The sequence below is a fragment of the Aythya ferina genome, assembly GCF_964211825.1.
Source record: "Aythya ferina genome assembly, chromosome: 14".
Lineage (NCBI taxonomy): Eukaryota > Metazoa > Chordata > Aves > Anseriformes > Anatidae > Aythya > Aythya ferina.
The window spans coordinates 17,754,166-17,774,110 of record NC_140312.1 but is presented as its reverse complement, the minus strand read 5'-3'; the positions used below and the strand labels follow the sequence as shown (position 1 = coordinate 17,774,110).

Here is a 19,945-nt window from a genome sequence, read left to right as displayed (position 1 = left end):
AAAGAAAAATAGGGTCCAAAGCGGTCAGTCTCTCCTTACAGAAAAGATAAAGGACCGTGAGCCTTTAGGTGCACCAATGCTGCAATTCACAGCAATGGCTCGCTTTCCCGGTTTAATACAAATCAAGAGATGTAAGCCAGTGATTTCATGCAAAAATTCTCTTGAAATTTCAAAATGAATGTTTGATGATTCCACAAACTTCTAGCACCATCTCTTCCAAATGGAAAAATGTCCAAACAGAATCAGGTGTAACAGTAGAAAAAAACAATGATATTTATCAAGTTTTAGCTACTTTGAGCTATTTCTTGATTCTTACACAAGTCATTAAGTTTACAGTACTAACTCACAATGTTATCAAAAACCTGGATTATTTTGGACTTGCAACATTCTCCCTTATGTATTAGCTTTATACAAATAGTATGTGCACTATACTTAGAGAAGTGATTCTCTCAGATACTGAATTAAAGACAAAGTTATCTGCTAGATAATTACAAGACAGCTCATTACAAACCTACCTCTCCATCCCTCATTGACTGCAAGCACAGCTCACTTTTTTTTTTTTCATTTTACTATTATTAAGAGCTCCTTCAAAGATTCCATTGTCCAAGACATTTGTGGGAAATCTTCTGTAGCATGTCCTGAAGCTCCTCAGTCAGACTACTGATTTAGTAGTCAGGGCTGACTCAGATGAGCACATACGACTGACTATACGTACGTGAGAAGGATTTCTCTTCAATGAAAAGATACATTAACTGATAGCTAGTCTAATATAAACATCACATTAACAGAGATTATCAGAGCTGTAGGAGGTTACAACCAGAATTGGAACACCAAGGAATATTCCCCACTTAGTAAACTGAATTGATTTACATATTTTGCCATTGTTTAGTAACTCTGTTTCATGTCTATCTAACATGACTTACAGTTACATTAAAACAGAATGAATTATTTTCCCTGATGAAATAATCTAGATAAACTTCGCTACAGTAGCTGTACAACCAAAAACGTGTAAATTCAACAAAGCCATTGCACCATATTATTGTATCCGTTATGCCCATACTTCCTTGATTTTTTTTTAAATACAACTGAATTGCTGTAACCTTAATGTTTTGCAGAGCTTATCCCTATTCTTTTTCATATGGCAGTGTCTCCACGCATATTCAAACAACCTCCAATGCTTATTTACATAGTGCCCTCGCATTCAGCACTATTTACTTTTGCATCACAGTGATTTCTTAGAAACAAAGGTCTGTAAGCTATACCTAGTCCACACATATAGCCCTTGATGATGTCAAAGGGGACAGGAATAATATGAAACATTATGAAAACTGCAGTGCTACAGGGTGAGAGACTTGGACCTAATCAACAAGTGTGTGCCCAAATGCCTGAGGTGAATGATCACTATCAACAAGAATCTGTTGCTTTGAAAGAAGAAGCTTAGAACCAAAGGTAAGCCATCTTTGAGTCCTACCCCCATTTTTCGATCAGTTGGTCAGTAGTTTCCTGAGAGAAAAATAGCTGAAAATCAAGCAAACACCTTCTAAGTCATAATTGGATTGGGAAAAGAAGGTGGGGAGGGGAGAAAGTGGGCAGGGAATGTAAAAAGAAAAATCCAAGGGTTAGATTTCAAGTGAAATCAGAATGGCTCATCCATACCAAGGGGACTGTCCTATTCAGTCCCTGTTCTGATTAACAAGGGACTGAAAGTAAAACTCCCACACCGCAGTCAACTTCTATAACTGAACACATACACACAGTCTCTCTTCTCTGATGTTTTCACTACACTTCTTTTACTTGATGTAAATAATGCTACTTGGAGAGAAGGGCTGAGAAAGTGAGAAAAAATACATATTTCCATCTTGGAACAGTTGGAAACCTTGAACTATGGAAGGAAGTACGTCCATAAGAGTCACTCCCCTTCCCTACCCCAAAGTTCTCAGAAAAGTTCCAACCTTCCACAGAACAAAGCCACAAAATTGCCTTTATGGCAGAGCTCTACTCCCTCAGGCAACACGAAGCGTGGAAATATCCCCTGCCCCTCAAGACCACCCTTGGCACAGTGTTTCACATGATACAGGGTCTGTGTAAATCAGGGTTCACAACTGGCTTGGCAGCCATGAAATTGATAATCTGATATCTTAACTGTCATTGTTGTGACAGTCCTACTAACAGCATAATGGGATGCACTGTCATCAAAAGCTTCTTTCCCCTGTTCATACAGGAAAACAGTTCAGCCCTGAAGGTTACCCTGAAATGCATCCAGGGGCCAGCTACCAGACGTAAAAACTTCCTCAGAGTACTCTGAGGAATTGCAAAGGGAAAAAATAAATAAATAAATCACTTTCTTATGTAGACCATTTGTACTATAACTTGTCTACGATGCCTGACCAGCAATGTTGTCAGTGATGATTTTTTTTTTCAAAGCAACTTAAAACGATTGTTTTACCTGTCATCTCACTTCAAGAACTGAGGTTTGGGGAAAAGCTGCTATTAAATACCAGAGATCACATCACATATCAGTTAATATGCTTACTGTCTTTTTTAGAGATTGTCACTGATTGACCAGATTCACCCTATAGTGATCCAAAAGGAGAGTCGACCCTATTCTTTCTGTGTGCATACACAACTATTTGACCCTGATATCAATGTACTTGGCCTCTATTAATTAAGCCCCAAACTAAAAACTTCATTTGGACTTGTCAAGTTCCTTCAGCCAATTGTATCTTTCCTCAGGGGAAAAAAAAAAAAAAAAAAAAAAAAGGCTCTGACATTATCAAGATGAGACTAGTTTCATTCATCATTAGCTCTCAGGATCAAGCAGACAATGTTGCAGCTACCTGACTGTAGGAGGAGGAGTGACACCTCCACACTGGGAAGCATAGGCATGAGGTCTATCTGATTCTTGATGTGGGACTGCCTATAAACAGCCCGGGCATAAAATCTGCTGAAGAGACAGACTGATGTAGTAAGAGGAGGCAGGGCAGAAGCCTGTCCCACTCCACCGTCTCAGATCACAGACTGCCCCAACCTGGCAGTGCACTGGGAGCTGCATTTTGAAACCTACAAAAACCTAGTGCAGCCAGTAACTCAAGTTCCCGGGGTGCTGGCTGGTCCTAGCTAACCTCCTGGAATGAACAAACTCCATCTAATAGGTCTTTTGCATATTGGTGCTAGAAAGTGAAACGTCCTAATGTAACAGGTTTTTGTCAAACTAGTGCTGCTATGCCACATGCCATTACTGCAGCTGTAGTACCAATACAGACTAATATATTTAAATACTGAAGAGGAAATATTTTTACCTTTCTCTCACTGCACCCTTCCAATCCCCACCTCCTACTCCTCAAAATTAGTAATTCAAGGTAGATCACCGTGCTGTGCTTTCTCCCAGGGGTACTCCAGAAACACACACTGGGATTTTAAAGCCTATCATTAAAGTGGGTTAGACTACTAGAAATCCTATTTCAAGTTTGCATTCCTGTTAATTGGAACTTATCCAATTAGCATTTCTCTACCACCTACAAATAAATGAATGGAAAAATAATCACTTGTTGGCTTTATACAATCTTTCTACCATCAACAGATTTTGAGAACAATTATATAAAGTGCATTATAGGGCAACCAAAAACAAAGGCAGGGGGAGGAAGAGGATTGTTGAAGAAGCCAGGTACAAGTGTAGCTCCAGCAGGTCCTTCCAATTCTAAATTATCCTCCCTTAGCTGTCAAAGTAAAAAGTACAAAAGCCACACAACCTTCTTGTGTCAGCACGCCACAAGGAGCTTGGCATTGCCTGCTTTCAGACAGTTGGAGAGTTGCAGGCATTCAGTCTCCTGTTACTCAGGCCCAAATCCAATGCAGTGTCACTGATTTTGTTTTTTTTTCTTCCTTATAATAATTTTTCTATGAAAAAAATATTAATTTTTAGGAAAAAAATATATTTTCTATGAAAAAAAGCTCCTCAGGCTGGACTTTTTCCCATCTGCACAGCTGTGCCAAAATGTTTTCATCCGAACATGAAGTATCTCTGCTTGCTTTGCCCAGGCACTTCCAGGAAAGAGACCAACAGTCTGATGGATCACCAAGAGCCTGCTGTGTTCATGACCTGGTCAGGGGACTGCTGGGCAGTTAACTGCAACCCAACATGAACTCGTTTTGAGAATTTATGAAGAAAAAACTATTAAGGAAAACAGCAAACACTATTTTCTATACATTATTAAGAGAAACAAAAGCCTATTGGGGAAAAGAGATCTTTAGCTTCCATCTGACCGATTACAAAGTTAATAGACCTAAAGTTAATTAAGAGTGCTAATCAAGCTCACCTACATTGTGTTTTAGACATGAAAAAGATGTTTATAATGTTCAGCAATTAAAAAGCTTCTCACTGGCCCTCTCTTTTGCTCAAGGTTCTCAAAAGATGTTCCCTGTCTTACTTTCCCCAGAAGTTCTCTACATTTCTTAAATCTACCTATTGCATACAGCCTACAAAAAAAAAAAAAAAAAAAAAAAAAAAAAAAAAAAGCATGAAAGATCATGCATGGCAGATAATATTCTAGTGCCCTGGAAACAGAAGGAAAGAATGTTGCTTTCTTTCCCTCAACTAGTATCAATAATTTGAACCCTCCAATAATCTGCTGTTAAAAACACTATTTTTACAGACTCAGTAACAAAACCCAAATAAGAATTATAACAAGAAGTGCCCAGATCATCCATCCCATAAATCCTTCTACTTATAAGAGGTCTTAGGGTGCCTTCCAGCACCTTTAAACAAACATTAGGCATCTGACAAAAGGTGCAACTAAAACACAGTAGAAACTCAAGGAAGGGCACTGCCAGGGTAAAGCATTTTGAGTTAGAGAGCTTTCTTTAGGAGAGCTCAAAAAACGGCATTCCTCCCATGCCATGAAGATAAAAGCATCCACAATTACGTAATCATACAAAAGAACTTCAGTTTGATAACCTCAGCACATAATTCTGAGCAAACGTACACCTTCAGCCCAGAAATTTGCCCATGGTGACACAGAGCTCATAAGGTAAAAATTCTTCACGTTACAGAATCACAGAATTTCTAGATTGGAAGAGACCTCAAGATCATCGAGTCCAACCTCTGACCTAACGCTAGCAGTCCCCACTAAACCATTTCCCTAAGCTCTACATCTAAACGTCTTTTGAAGACCTCCAGGGATGGTGACTCCACCACTTCCCTGGGCAGCCCATTCCAATGCCTAACAACCCTTTCAGTGAAGAAGTTCTTCCTAAGATCCAACCTAAAACTCCCCTGGCTCAACTTAAGCCCATTCCCCCTCATCCTGTCACCAGGCACATGGGAGAACAGACCAACCCCCACCTCGCTACAGCCTCCTTTAAGGTACCTGTAGAGAGCGATAAGGTCGCCCCTGAGCCTCCTCTTCTCCAGGCTGAACAAGCCCAGCTCCCTCAGCCGCTCCTTGTCCTATAAATAGCCTTGCTGCAAGCCCAACCTTCTCTCCCACCGTCTCCTGTTTTTCCCCCTTTTACTCAACTGAGGCACGAGTACCTGTGAACTTCAGTTCAAGCTTTCTCATTTTCTTACCTTAAGGGTTTTTTTAATGCTTGTAGTGACAGCTATATTCACATGATTACACTTCACTTAAAACATCATTAGTAGACTAGGCAAAATCCAGGTAGGGAAGGCAGAGGAACAAGAATAAAACAGCAGACATTATAAACGGTTTCATAGAAACGTCTAAAAATAATGAACTTTAAAGGAGCTAAAAATCACAAAGGGAATATAGGAACTGATATTTTATTTTCCACAAAATATTAGAAACTTCTGCAGCAAAGCCTCCCACAAAGTTTTAGTTCTTTCTAGCATTTTCACTATTCTCTAGCAGCCAAAGCAACACAACTCCAGTCCATTACATTTCACGCTGCATGAAAAGATAACCATGCAGAATTAAAACAATTTAGAGAATTCTGCAGGAGCTTCTCCTGACTGTATGAAATAAACTAGGCTGTCACGTGAGATTTAAAAAATGATTAATAGGTATGAATTCCCAAACTGTCAACATCTTCACAAGACAGAAGTGATAGCCTTCTGGCAATAGGTCAGATTAGAGCACAGTCCAAAAGCAAACAGTCTTACTGTTATGCCAGAAAGAGTGGATCATTTTCATCAGAAGTGACCAATCCAAAAATCAATCACACATCTGGTGAAACTTATGCACATGGTATAACACATCTTAAATTCAGGCTAAACAGAACATACAACCACTCATTAAGTAGAAATAGCTGAAGCATTTAGCAATTCCAACAAAGCAAAAGCAGGTTCTGCCAGAATCTCTGTTGGAGGAGTAGTGCCTGCATAGATAATGCACCAAGTAAGTCACATTAGTAAACAGTTAACTGCTTGGCCAGCTCCAGTAGGAAAAAGTTCCCACATCTAAGGCAACATCTCTGAAAAATCTGGTAGCAACTTGAAGCAATACCACTGTTTTTCCAGCATCATTATTTTAAAAAATAATAATTTTAAAATTTAAAAAAAGTCATTCAAAATTCACTTAAATGAATAAATGTGAATAATTTAATGAATAAATGTAAAAATTTAAGTGAATAAAATTCACTTTAAGAAGTAATTTTATTTTTGTGACCCAAAGAGTCAAGAGCCTTACCAAGTATTTCATAAGAATCAACAAATTGCATACATGAACCATAACAGTTTGTAATAACTGGTCACTACAGCTCCTGTTTCACTCCCTCATATAAAGAGCCTGATATCTAATTACAAGCCATTCTGTTTTAAGCACAAACATACCAAATAACATTAACTGGAAATAGAATATTGCTCCAACATGTTTTTTCCATGGCTGCTGAAGTTTCTGAACTGCTTTAAACAGAAGCAGGACCACCTGTTTGTGCACTAACTCCCCTTCCTCAGCAGCCATGATGACTCCCCCCAACAGCTGTCAGTTGGCTTTCTGCTCCCTATTGCACAAGACAGTCTGCAGCTCATTTGCCCTTTTAATCCAGAGCCACTTCAGGTGACTGCAAGAAGGCTCATGCTTCCAAGAGCAAGGGAAGTTATACCCACCTTCTCTCCATGAGAGAATGAGGAGAGCAAATAGCCTCCTCGCTTCTTTCAGCCACAAGTTTGGCTTTATTAAAAAGAAAAAAGACTAGTGCAGATCTTTATCAGTGGATGCCAGGTCAGTAAGGTTTGCAGGTACATTGCTTCCTCAGCTCAGAGTTTTTTAACTACTTGCTTTCATGTAATGTTGGTGGTTTCATTTGTAAGTAGCTGGTGTTGAGCAATAAATCAAAGCTTTTGTTCTGAAAGCAGCAATCTCTGTATTTTAGCCTACTGCATGCAGAAGAAAATAACGATGCTCTAACAGCACCCAAGCACAGGAAAGCACCCTGCAGTCCACAAACACAGAAACCTGTTTTTTCATAGAAGAAAATAATGTAGCAACTCTCCAACAAGGCAAGCATAGTTACAGCCCTTGATCTGCAAAGATGATGAGTGTAAAAGCTATTCAGTATATGTAAGGTAACTGATAATCCACATTTCCACCAGTGCTTTACAACAGCCTTTTTTTTTTTCCATTCCCTCCTGTTTTCTACTATACACGCCCTGTCATAAGATACCTATGACCAGATCTAACAAAGGACTTACTTCCTCTGATAAGAGGGCAACTAAACTGATTAGTGCTTCTGTATCACTCTCAGATGCCCAAGACTGCCCCAGAGTGAAGTTATTAGTGATACATAGTTAGGATTTGAGTGAGAGAATCTCTGCCAAATTGTCTTCAGGACCTCAACCACATAAAGATGCTTGAATGTCCCACTCAAACACTGCAGAATTCACTGTCATTGAAATGCAATGACTGCAGCTGGCAGTGAAATCCAGCCCCTGGAATCCCCTTCAATAATAACTTAATGGTCTGAGCAATCAACAAGTAAGCACAACTCAAATCAGTTCTTCTGAGTTTAAGTTCAGTTCAAGCTTCTACCTCCCCCTTCTTTTTTTTTTCTTTCTTTTTTTTTTTTTCTGGGAATACACCATCATAGTTAACTCTAACAGTTAAATAGCTCTCAGGTCTGAAACACAACTCAGACCTAAGTTTCGGGTGAAAGCACTTTTGTATGGTCCTCTCAGGGCTCAGATCTAGTCCATAAGGGGAAAAAATGATTATTCATTAAAGCACAGCTAGTACGTAATACTCAGTTAAGAATTGTTGTATAAAAAAAAAAATCACACAAAAGATGACTGCAGATTTGGGTTTCTAAAAAAAGCAAATTTCCTAGTACATTTATTTGGAATTGGCTGTTGAGCTCTCCTTTAAAAGGTACTTTAAGCCAGAAGCAGAACTTCTGTTGTAGAAGTAACGAGACTAAGAACGTCAAGCTTCACTAACACTTTAATGAAAAATTGCCTAGTTAGATTTGTTAGATATTTTTCCCTTCAATTGAGGTACGCATTGGAATGATTCATTGTATGGCTTCCAAAAAAGCTTTCAGTCAGCAGTACTTCAGTCCGTCTTAGGGTAAGAAAAGCCTCCTGCCTTTGTCTCCCTTGGAGCTTGATAACCGGGTTGGATTTCTCATGTCGAGAGCTTCTGTCTAACTTTCATTAAAAACTAGATAAGGGTTAAATCTGGATCTGTGGCTAGTTGAGAAAAAAAAAAAAAGTAGTAAGTAATGTCAGCCTGAAGGGAATTCTAAACAATGATACTGCATCATACAGCTTTCCTTCTTCATTTTCTAGAGAGCCAACCTTACTGAGAATTCAGTACACTGCTGATCTTGTTATGGCATCAGTGCCTTTTGTACTCACATTCAAGGAGGTTAACTGCAAGTTTAAACCAAAGTGAATAGGTTATCCTTGATGTAGCTCTAATGCATGAGGGGAAACAGTAGGGTGGATTTCCATAACAGTCAATTCATCAAAACTCTCACTGGAAGTGACTGGAGTGTGACTGAGCATTAAGCAGCTCAAGGAGCTGATCAGCTGAAAACTAACCACTAATGAAACTAATGAAAAAAATGAAAGTCTTGATCTAGATCAGCTCAGCCACCTGACCCTCAGGTCATACACACATCAAAGCTAATAAGAACATTTGGCAGGGAGAGCGGACCTACAGCCACACACAATTCCAATTGGATTAAACCACTGCAGGTCCATACTATCAGATTCCCTTTACTTAACATATCCAGCTCAACTAAAGATTAATTTTGCAAATGATCAGATTAGTGATGTAACCACAGAATTACACATGCATTTTATCTGAAAATGAAGTTCACCTCCTGCTTATGTCATTTGGATTTTAAATTCTCTTAATGAAAAAGTGTTACGATAGCATGGCTGATGTTAATTTACTGTATGATTTACATCAAGACAGAACTCTTTTTTTTCCTTAACCTGAGCTCTGAACCCACCCATTTCCCTTGGGTCACATAAATTGCACTCCCTGTACTGAGCAGAATGGAGTTACTGTTCTGCAGTTTCCAGTCTTGGGGTTTCTCTCCCCACTTGTGCTGGTGCATCTCTGAGGATTCTAATGAAATATGCAGCACAAAACAAATGTGCTTCTAGAGCACTAAATTTAGAAGATGGGCTTTGGGGGTTCTTGAGGGAAACCCCTTCCCCATCCCTGAATGACTGTGTGAGAGAAATCATCCTCAAATAACATGTCTGAGATTCAATGAAGTCTTCAGACTTCAGCAATCAGTTTCTAGGATTTTAATACTAGCGTAACCCCTTAATATCAAAAAGGGAAATTACTTAGATAAATTCAGTGGTTCAGAACAGCCAGCAAAAATCTATTATAAAATTATATAAGCAGAAAATAATTTGTGCATACAATGCTTAAATGTCACTTCAGTCTTCCTTCTCCTTGGCAGCTGCCCTTAAAAGCTGGTCACCCAAAGTTTCCCTTCTCTCAGCTTCATCCAAAAAATACACTACATTTTCTAAAATATACTCTAAACTCTGGACCTTTTCTATTTTAAGTGCTACCAATAAAGGTTGTAAGATGAATAATCATGAAAGCCAAGAACTGACATGGCCCACTTCATCCTCAATCATCCTTCAATAGATCTATTTCTGTACTTGGCAGAACTGTTTTTACAGAAGTTGGTTGTATTATGTCAAACTAGTTTCCAAACTTCTTGAACTTCAGAGCCATGCTCCATGATGATAGAAAGTTGAGACTCTGCTCAGCCCTGCAGAGCTACTGGAGGGGGATCTGGGTGCTCAGACGGGAACAGTGCATCACTGCTGCAGCTTCACTTTCTTGGGCTCACTAAGGAATATTCACTGCTCTAACTGCTTAACTGCTGCACAGCTACTGCCTTCCTTCCTTACAAGCTAATTGTTGCACTGTCCTGAGGATTAAGGGACTGTGAGGAAATATTCTGAAGGAAACAAATCTCCAAGACTGAAGAACAGAACGGGGGGGTCGGTGGATCTCAATTCTGCTGCTGCTGTCCCCTGTCCCTTCCCCCCAGCGCACCCATGCCTACCAGGAGCTGTGCACGATGTTGGGAATTGCTTCTCCAATGCAGCGCAAGATTGCCATCTACAGGCCTCTGGAGTCAAGACGATTCTCAGACAACACCCTAAAAACGAAGAAAAATAAGCATGAAATAGGTTGGAACATTAACCTACAGTCCGCAGGTAGACAAAGAGTTAAGGAGTATGCAATATGGCGCCAAGATTAAGATGACATGATAAAAGTTATTACATTTTCAGTAAATTCTTCAATTCTTCTACATATTCATGCCTCAGCTCTTATTGTTTTCTGATAGCTCTAGGAGATCATGGTATGCTCCTGCCTTTTAATTTTCTTACAGCTTTGCTTTCCCTGTATTTTTTTATTTTTTTTAAATAAAACAAAAGCTCAGAACAGATCTACCAAGACCCTCATACACAGCAGACCAAAACTATCACAAAACTGGCTGGGTCCACAGAGGTTTTCAAGTCATTTCAAGGTTTTATTATTAGTATCACCATTACTGCTACTACTTTTATCTCGGAGTGACACTGAAGTAATGCTTACAAATGCCATCAATATGCCTGCTGCTACAGAAGCCAAGGTATCCCAGGGCTCCTGCAGTGAATACCAACTGCACACAATATTATTGAGAAGGGAAAAAAGCACCAAAGGTTTGCTTCACATATGCTTGTTTACCTTGACTGGATGTAAAGTTTATTTATTTATTTTTTAAACCATTACACTTTCCTCAGAAGATACAGCAGGAGAAAAAAAAAATAATGATTACTAACATATGAGAGGGAAAACAGTCATTTTTACACACATCATACATAAGAATTAGTTAAATGTTGAGCACTTCTCTGCTTCATGGACCAAGGAAGCTGGAGGAAAAGCCCTTGACAGAAACAGCTCAGTTCTAATCCTTAAGACAAAGAGCTGCATTAAGTCATGGCTCTGAACATGCACTGGGGCTTAAGGAAGACAAACACCAGAAACCAAGCACTACAAATGTCACATTTCCCAACTAAGCTAACCATATTTAACAGGATCCAATTGTATGAAGGCAGCAAATACAACAGTAAAGCATTAAGCAACTTCAAACTTGGTCTGAAGCAAAACCAAACCAACAGCAAGTATTTCTAGAGCACAACAGTAGAGTGATTTTCTGGAGAGCTGTCTTTTCTGTATTTCTTCCCCTTATAAAGAAAGGTTGATAAAAATCACAAAGAAAAAAATATTACCTCATTAAAAATCGAGAAGTTCAAAAATACACAAAAGCATCTCCATAATACACTGTACAAAGTGTACATTCAGATAAAGTTCACATGCTATTAAGTACCTCCAAACAGCTTTTTTATTATTTTTAAGACATGCAAAACTTACCAGCCTGAAAAGAATGTTACAATCACACAGTAACAAAGAGCATTAAACATCTTTCTCTGAAGTCAACAAATACATGTCATATATGTGACAAAACAACATATAACCAGGCCTGTAGAAATACTTATGACAGCATGACAGCGAGGGGACTTGCTGATCACATGAAACTTCAGTTGAAATACATGGGGATGTTGAGCCCTTTGCAAGATCACATCTTAAAGCCTGTGGGTTGGTGTACAAATAAATGCAGGGAAGATTCATTTCTAAAAGCAATGGAAAAGTAGTCTTATCAGCTGAGTAGCAGCCTTTCTTAAAGGCAGGAAATCATGAAGTGAGCAGTGGCAGTATCAAGAGAAATTGCCAAAGTTAAAGCAGTTTACAAGAAGTTACCATCAGTGAGCTACGTATTGTCGTCTGGCATTGTTCTTCTTTATTTTTGGCTGAAGGAAGATTTTAACTTATTTCTTTCCTTCTCCAGCCACCCTGTACAGTGTGAAGCAAAACAGATACTAATCAAACAGACTAAGCAGAAATAAGGTGAAAAAGAAGTGACTGCTGTGAGCAATAGCAAGCAGAGTTTGAGGAACAAATAATTATAAGACAAACCAGATCAAAGCCAGGGATGCACAAAGAACAGAATGAAGTAGTGGTGGGCAGAAAATACATCCTACTGATGTAATACCAGATGGACCAAACTAGTGACAGCACAAAGCCCTGATAAACTGGAAAAAAGGATGAAGTCATGAGACTTTGTTCGATCTCTCAAAGTAGGCAGATATTATCTGTATTTCTGAGGTGACATGAAGCTCAGATGCAATGAGAAATTTCTAAGAGGCAAGAAACGCCATTTTTTTTTCCAACTGAAAAGAAAAAAAAATAATCAAAGATCTCTGAATCACAACCTTTGTGCCTTTAACAAACTCATCCTACTTCTAGTTTTGAATAGTAAACAAGATACCTTAGGAGGAGACGGGAAGCAAACATAGCAAAACTATTTTTGGTAAGAAAGAGGACAAAGTATGCAAGGCTATGCAAACTAACGGACTGATATATTGCAAATGGGCTGGACTGTCTTAACTATGTTTATGCTCAAATATTACATCTGACCAGATTTTTCTTACACTCATAACAAACAGCTGATTCCGTCTCTATTCAAAGGGAATGCATTTTCCAGACTGTTTGCCAATATCCAGCAGAAAAGCATGTGATTTTCTGTGTACACCAGCTGTAGTCAGCAGCCATCATGCACTCATGTTTCAACCTACAAACTAAAGCTAATGGGCTCTAGTTAAAAAAGTTTGGTTTTTTTTGTTTGTTTTTCATCAGAAAAAGTTACTATGAAATAAATATCCTGGAATGACACAAGCACAGGGTGGGACCCAGACTGCATATGAATTAATACTTTAAACAAAAGCACTACCTTCACTCAGTACTTCTGTCACACTAGGCAGCGCCCAAATTATATTTGTTAAACTCATCTTACATGATAACATGTAAGAAGGAAGGTCATTTCTTCTACTTTTCTCCTTTATTTAGGAAGAAAAGAAAAATCTCTCCCCCCACCCCCACCCCCTACTCCCTCCCAGTCCAGGACCCACTGCACAGTTCTATTTCTAGTTTTCATTTCGAAAAGCAAGAACCTTCATCCTTATCTCAAGAGCCAGAGCTGCAAACAACAGGTAGGACTAGAGGGCTACAGCAGCTCGTTACAGCTAGCAAAGCCTTTCCACAGGCATGAAATCCATAAAAGCCTTATGCTGCGTTACTCACAAAGGGGGCACTACAGAGATTTATGAACTTCACAGTCCCAACAGAAGCTCTCACACACCTCTCCTGGAGTATCGCTTTCATTTTCCTCTCAGGATCAGCTTCCTTGGCCCCTCTCTCCCCATGACCACCTGTTCTGTACATCCGAACAGACTGCTCAGTTTGTGTGTTACTTTTCAACCAACAGATCCCCCTTCCTCCCAGATAGCCAATGCCTCTTCCTCTTCACATTCAAAGGTTCTGACCACCACCACTTCTTGAAATGTATTCGTTTTCCTGCCTAGTGCATGTTTCTAGGCAGTAAATATTCAGCGAAAGCATTTCTGAAGACTTCTGTACCCACCTTCTAAGACCCAGACTAAGGAAATACTGTATCCCAGCAGCAGAACCACTGCCAGCTGTTACTCATCTCACACCATAGAAGTGTGAAAGAGGAGGGGCCTATGACTTTTCATGCTCCAGAAGGTCAAATACTTAGTAAAAAGCTGTACAGCCTTTACATCACACAACAATGCTGACAATCATGTCAATCACCAGACATTAGAGCTCCCTGCATAGCTATCAAGGTCCTTTTACCAGGATTTTAGTTAGACCCCCAGGTATCTCACCAATCATTCAAGCTCCTGGAATGTAATATCTAGTGAGCAGCTTATGTTAATGTAAGCAACACTCTGCCTTCTGAGCCATACTCCAAGCAGGTTGTTTGGTTGCTATTGTTATTTATTTCATCTGTGCGTTTTGTGTTTTGTTGTTTTATTGCTGTGGTTTTTGTTGTTGTCATTTGAAAGAGTGCAGCTAAAGGGCTGAAAAGAGAAAACAAAAGCAGAATATCTAGAAATAGTGAAGCAATACGTGGGTACTCAGAGAATATTTTAACTTGGGTTTTATTTGGTAGATTTATAATGTGGTATACAACTCATCATCCTGATACTGAATATCAGCACCAAAATTTGACAAGATAAGGACACATATTGGCCTTACAATGTGAAGTACACCAGGGATTTGCCCACTGCAGATTATGATAAATTATATGGATAGAGCTGTTTTTCACACCCTTCATGAGAAACAGGCAAAACTGGTGGGGCTTCTCCTGATTACTCAGGCACAATAACAGATGAAGGCCAGTAAGGACTGACACACAGATCAGTACCGAAGATATCAAGGGGTACTGTGTGTTCACATGGTTCACAATCAACTTCCAGAGTTAGCTGAAGGAGACAAACCAGTGAGTATTTTATGCTGTCCTTTTAATCAAGAAAAGGACATGCTACATGAGTGTCATAGCCAGACCCCACCACAAAGCAAAGGGAATGCAGTAATATTGGCTGTTATTCTATCCTTTGCAGAAGCAAGCATGCCTTGATAAAGAAACCTAAATTAACAGGTAAAAATTTTATAAGGTGCTTAATCTTCAAGAGACATGGAACACTAGGCATGTTTTCCAAGGGTGGTTATAAAATACCTATAAATGTCACAGCAGAATGAGCAATCAGAAGCCCAACATTTCTACAGAATGACCACATCAGCAGTCCACAAACGGAGGTGGTTAGCCTGCAGGCCAACAGGAAAACGCCTTAAAAACATGCACCTTTCACTCACATCTTTGAGAGGCTGCCAGAAGATCCTGTCATTGCATTGCTTTTGATAAAGAATGTTTTTCAAGTCACACAGTGAATGAAGCAGACTTCTTCAGCTCAAAAAACAACACTGATTTCACAAGCTCCTTAGGATAATGATGGAAAAAGCTGCCTAGGCAGAGACAAGATGCCTCAGCTTGCACTATGTTAAAGAAAATTTTAATATGTCATATTCAGAAAAAGAAAAAAAAAAAAAAAAAAAAAAGAAGTCATGCTAGTTAGGACACTTCTGTAGTCACATCTTCTAGACAACCTGCATGTAACAAGGCCAAAAAGGTGCAGAAGTCTTTCTAAAATGATGCTCAACCAGAACTTATGCTCAATGTCAGGTTTGATCATAATGAACACTTTCTGGTACTGTAGTCTGAGAAATCCAAATTATATTCACTATTTCTTGGTCAAACTGACCTCAGCTCCACGGCTAAAACTGCAGAGTAGCCCGAGCTACACATAGCAATTACTCCAAAGTATCAGAGATCAATCCCTAGCTCACCTTCCAAGAAAGGGAAGCTGGCTAGCAGTATTAAGCCCCTCATTCTATCAGGGAGCACAGGTAATGGACATCAAGAGATCATTTGCTTTGATGCAGTATATTTCCCTCACAACTATTCTACGTTTTCCCAGATTCTATTAATTGAAATATCATGACAATCCTACAGCCTTGTACTGATACAAAGATCCTTTCTACAGCATCAGCACTTCTATTTAATGTATTTTTAATTCAGAGTATAATATGAAATCATTTGGGAAAGCCATGCTCAGCTTTTATCTTTTCTGTGAATAATTAGAAACTTGGTAACAAAGGACACTCTCTGGATTGACATGCATTCGAGAGTCAAAACATCTGCATTTTTGCCAAGGGGCTTAGTAGTATTCTGTTCAGGGAGGATTCCAGGACCAGCTTTCTTTTAACCATGCCCATTTGCCAGTGTAATACAGCAGATTTGTTTGTCTTCCCAAGAAGTGACATGCCTGTCATACAACTATAACAATAACCCGGAGATGAAGACAGAAATAGCTACCAGGTGCCAAACTTAAGTTTATAGAAGGCATTCAGAAAGCCCATAAGTCACAATCAATTTTGCTGATTTCAGGTCAGCCCACAGGCAACTGCTGTTCCATGGGAAGCAGCTACTCGTCGCAGGCATTACCAAGCCACAGCACAGCTCCCAGAGCATGCCGCTTACTTCTGACATGTTTGAGTGGCACCTACACCGACCACTGCTGCTCAGCAGTACAGTAGTTGACATCCCACGCACTCCACCTCTGGTATCAGAAGTAACAGCGATTTACTGCTGATGCACAAACAGCCAACAGACTGTTGGTGGATTCAACAACAGATCAGCTTGTGTACACACAGGAGTGAACTGTCCTATCTGCCCTGTTGGTGAGCAAGTTCTACACAAGTGATCTGTGGCTGAACAGACTTAGGTTGTGCTGCATCCAGCACTCCCCTGACAATCTGAATGCTTGAAAAGCCTAGCATTGTCACTGAAGATAACAGATGAGATGGAGCAGGGGACTTCATAATTTGAGTAAGAAACCGAAGTTAAGCAAAAAGATCTGCTGCCCTGAGTCAGTGTCAAAGCTGAAGGAAAACACAAGCTCCTAGCTCTGCATCGAGTTCCCTGAGTAAGTGTTCCTGTCTGTAGAGTTGGAACTGAAAACAATGGAGGTGCTGAATTTCACAGAATCACAGAACTGTAGGGGTTGGAAGGGACCTCAAAAGATCATCGGGTGCAACCCCCCTGCCAAAGCAGGTTCCTCAGAGCAGGCTGCCCAGGTAGGCATCCAGACAGGCCTTGAATATCTGCAGAGGAGGAGACTCCACAACCTTCCTAAGCAGCCTGTTCCAATGCTCCATCACCCTCACCGTGAAGAAGTTCTTTCGCATGTCAGTGTGGAACTTCCTGTGCTCTAACTTGCAGCCATTGCCCCTTGTCCTATCCCCACAAACCACTGAGAAGAGGTTGGCTACATCTTTCTGTCCCCCACCCCTCAGATATTTGTATACACTGAGGAGATCCCCCCTCAGTCTTCTCTCCTCCAGGCTGAACAGACCCAGGTCTCTCAGCCTTTCCTCACAGGGAAGATGCTCCAGGCCCCGTATCATCTTTGTGGCCCTCTGCTGGACTCTTCCCAGGAGATCCCTGTCTTTTTTGTACCAGGGAGCCCAGAACTGGACACAGTACTCCAGGTGAGGCCTGACCAGGGCAGAGCAGAGGGGGAGGATCACCTCCCTTGACCTGCTGACCACGCTCCTTTTAATGCACGCCAGGATCCCATTAGCTCTCTTGGCCACCAGGGCACGCTGCTGGCTCATGGTCAAGCTGTCGTCCACCAGGACCCCCAGAGCTTCTCCTCAGAGCTCCTCTCCAGCAGGTCGTCCCCCAGCCTGTACTGATACATGTGGTTGTTCCTTCCCAGGTGCAGGACTCTACACTTGCTCTTGTTAAACCTCATTTTGTTTCTTCCTGCCCATCTCTCCAGCCGGTCCAGGTCTCGCTGAACGGCAGCGCAGCCTTCTGGCGTGTCAGCCACTCCTCCCAGCTTTGTGTCATCGGCATACTTGCTGAGGGCAGACACTATTCCCTCATTAAGGTCATGGATGAAGATGTTGAACAAGACCGGACCCAGAACCGACCCCTGGGGAGCACCGCTAGTCACAGGTCTGCAGCCAGACTCTCTGCTGCCGATCACCACCCTCTGAGCTCGGCCAGTCTGCCAGTTCTCAACCCACCTTGCCGTCCACTCATCTATCCCACACTTTCTCCACTTTGCTAGTAGGATGTCATGGGAGACAGTATCAAAAGTCTTGCTAAAGTCAAGGTAGATGACATCCACCGCTCTCCCCCCATCTACCCAGCTGGTGATACCATCATAGAACAGAACGAGGTTGGTTGAGCATGACTTCCCCTTGGTGAATCCATGCTGACTACTCCTCATAACCTTCTTCTCTTACAATTGCTTGGAGATGGCATCCAGGACAAGGTGTTCCAATACCTTTCCAGGGACAGAGGTGAGACTGATTGGCCTGTAGTTTCCCGGATCCTCCTTCCTGCCCTTCTTGAAGACCGGAGTGACATTGGCTATCCTCCAGTCTTCAGGCACCTCACCCATTCTCCAGGACCTTTCAAAGATGATAGAGAGCGGTTCGGCAATCACTTCTGCCAGTTCCCTTAGCACACCTTAGTTGGTGTGCTAAGGGAGCTGGGATAGGATGCATCCCATCGGGACCCATGGATTTGTGTGCGTTGAGCCCACTCGGATGCTCCTGAACCACTCCCACATCCACCAGGGGGGAGCCCTCTATTTCCCAGACCCTCTGTCCTATTGTCAGGGGCGAGGAGTCCCAGGGGAGTGTCCTTGAAGCAAAGACTGAAACAAAGAAAGCATTCAGTATCTCTGCCTTCTCAGCATCTCCCGTGACCAGGACATCTCCCTCATTCAGCAAGGGACCCAAATTATCTCTAGTCTTCCTCTTGCTGTTTACATACTTGAAAAAAAAACTTCTTATTATCCTTTATCTCTTTCGCAAGCCTCATCTCTAGGTGGGCTTTAGCCTTCCTCATCACGTCCCTGCAGGCCCTGACAACACATCTATCCTCCTGCCAAGAGGACAGGCCCTTTTTCCACATTTCATAGACCATCCTCTTCCTTTTGATCTTATTGATGAGCTCCTTGCTCATCCATGTGGGTTTCCTGCCCCCCTTCCCCAATTTCCTATTCCTTGTGATGCACCGATCCTGAGCATGGAAGAAGTGCTGCTTCAGTGTTGCCCAGCTCTCACAAGCACCCTTGCCTTCTAGCAACCTATCCCCTGAGATACTCCCAAGCAGGTCCCTGAAGAGGTCAAAGTTGGCTCTTCAGAAGTCCAGGGTAGCAATCCTGCTTTTAGCCTTACTTCCTTTGCCTAGTTCCATCTGGAATTCCACCATCTCATGGTCACTGCATCCCAAGCTGCCCCCAACCTTCACATCCCTAACAAGGCCATCCCTGTTGGTAAGAACGAGGTCCAGGAGCACCGCACGCCTTGTCGGCTCCTCCACCACCTGCATCAGAAAATTGTCCTCAACGCACTGTAGGAACCGTTTGGACTGCTCGTGCCTGGCCGAGTTGCTTACCCAGCAGATGTCTGGGTAAGTGAAGTCCCCCATGAGGACCAGCACTCGTGATCGTGAGGCTACTACCAGCTGCTTGTAGAAGGCCTCATTGACTTCCTCCTCCTGATCGGGAGACCTGTAGTAGACTCCTACCACCACGTCTCCCATACCAGTCCACCCCTTAATGCTTACTCACAAGCTCTCCACTTGTCCTTCACCCTCCCCCAGGTGGAGCTGGGTACACTCTAATTGCTCCCTCACATAAAGGGCAACCCCACCCCCTCGCTTCCCCAGCCTGTGTTTCTTAAAGAGAACAGAGCCCTCTATGACTGCGTTCCAGTCATGTGAGCTGTCCCACCGCGTGTCAGCGATCGCAACAAGATCGTGGCCCTGTGACCAAACACAGATCTTGAGCTCATCTTGTTTATTTCCCATGCTCCGTGCATTGGTGTACAGGCACTTTAGGGAAGTAGCAGGAGCAGTTACCCCTGGGGGGATGCAAGAAGATACTGGATGGGGGATCGGGAACGCTACCTTCTCTGAGGAGCCCACAGACAATCCTATGGGAGAGCTCAGAAGTTGTTCCCTG

General features: G+C 41.6%; 1 long non-coding RNA gene across 1 annotated transcript in view; it reads right to left on the bottom strand.

The window, feature by feature from the left end:
* The window catches only part of LOC311444322, a 201,007-nt gene extending 181,465 nt beyond the window's left edge, over window positions 1–19,542 (bottom strand). Inside the window, exons 1-2 of the long non-coding RNA XR_014697814.1 lie at window positions 19,378–19,542; window positions 10,498–10,593 (exon numbers count right to left, since the gene is read on the bottom strand). This is a non-coding gene — a long non-coding RNA (uncharacterized lncRNA). The remainder of the gene's footprint in view (window positions 1–10,497; window positions 10,594–19,377) is intronic.
* Between the last annotated feature and the right edge of the window lie 403 nt (window positions 19,543–19,945).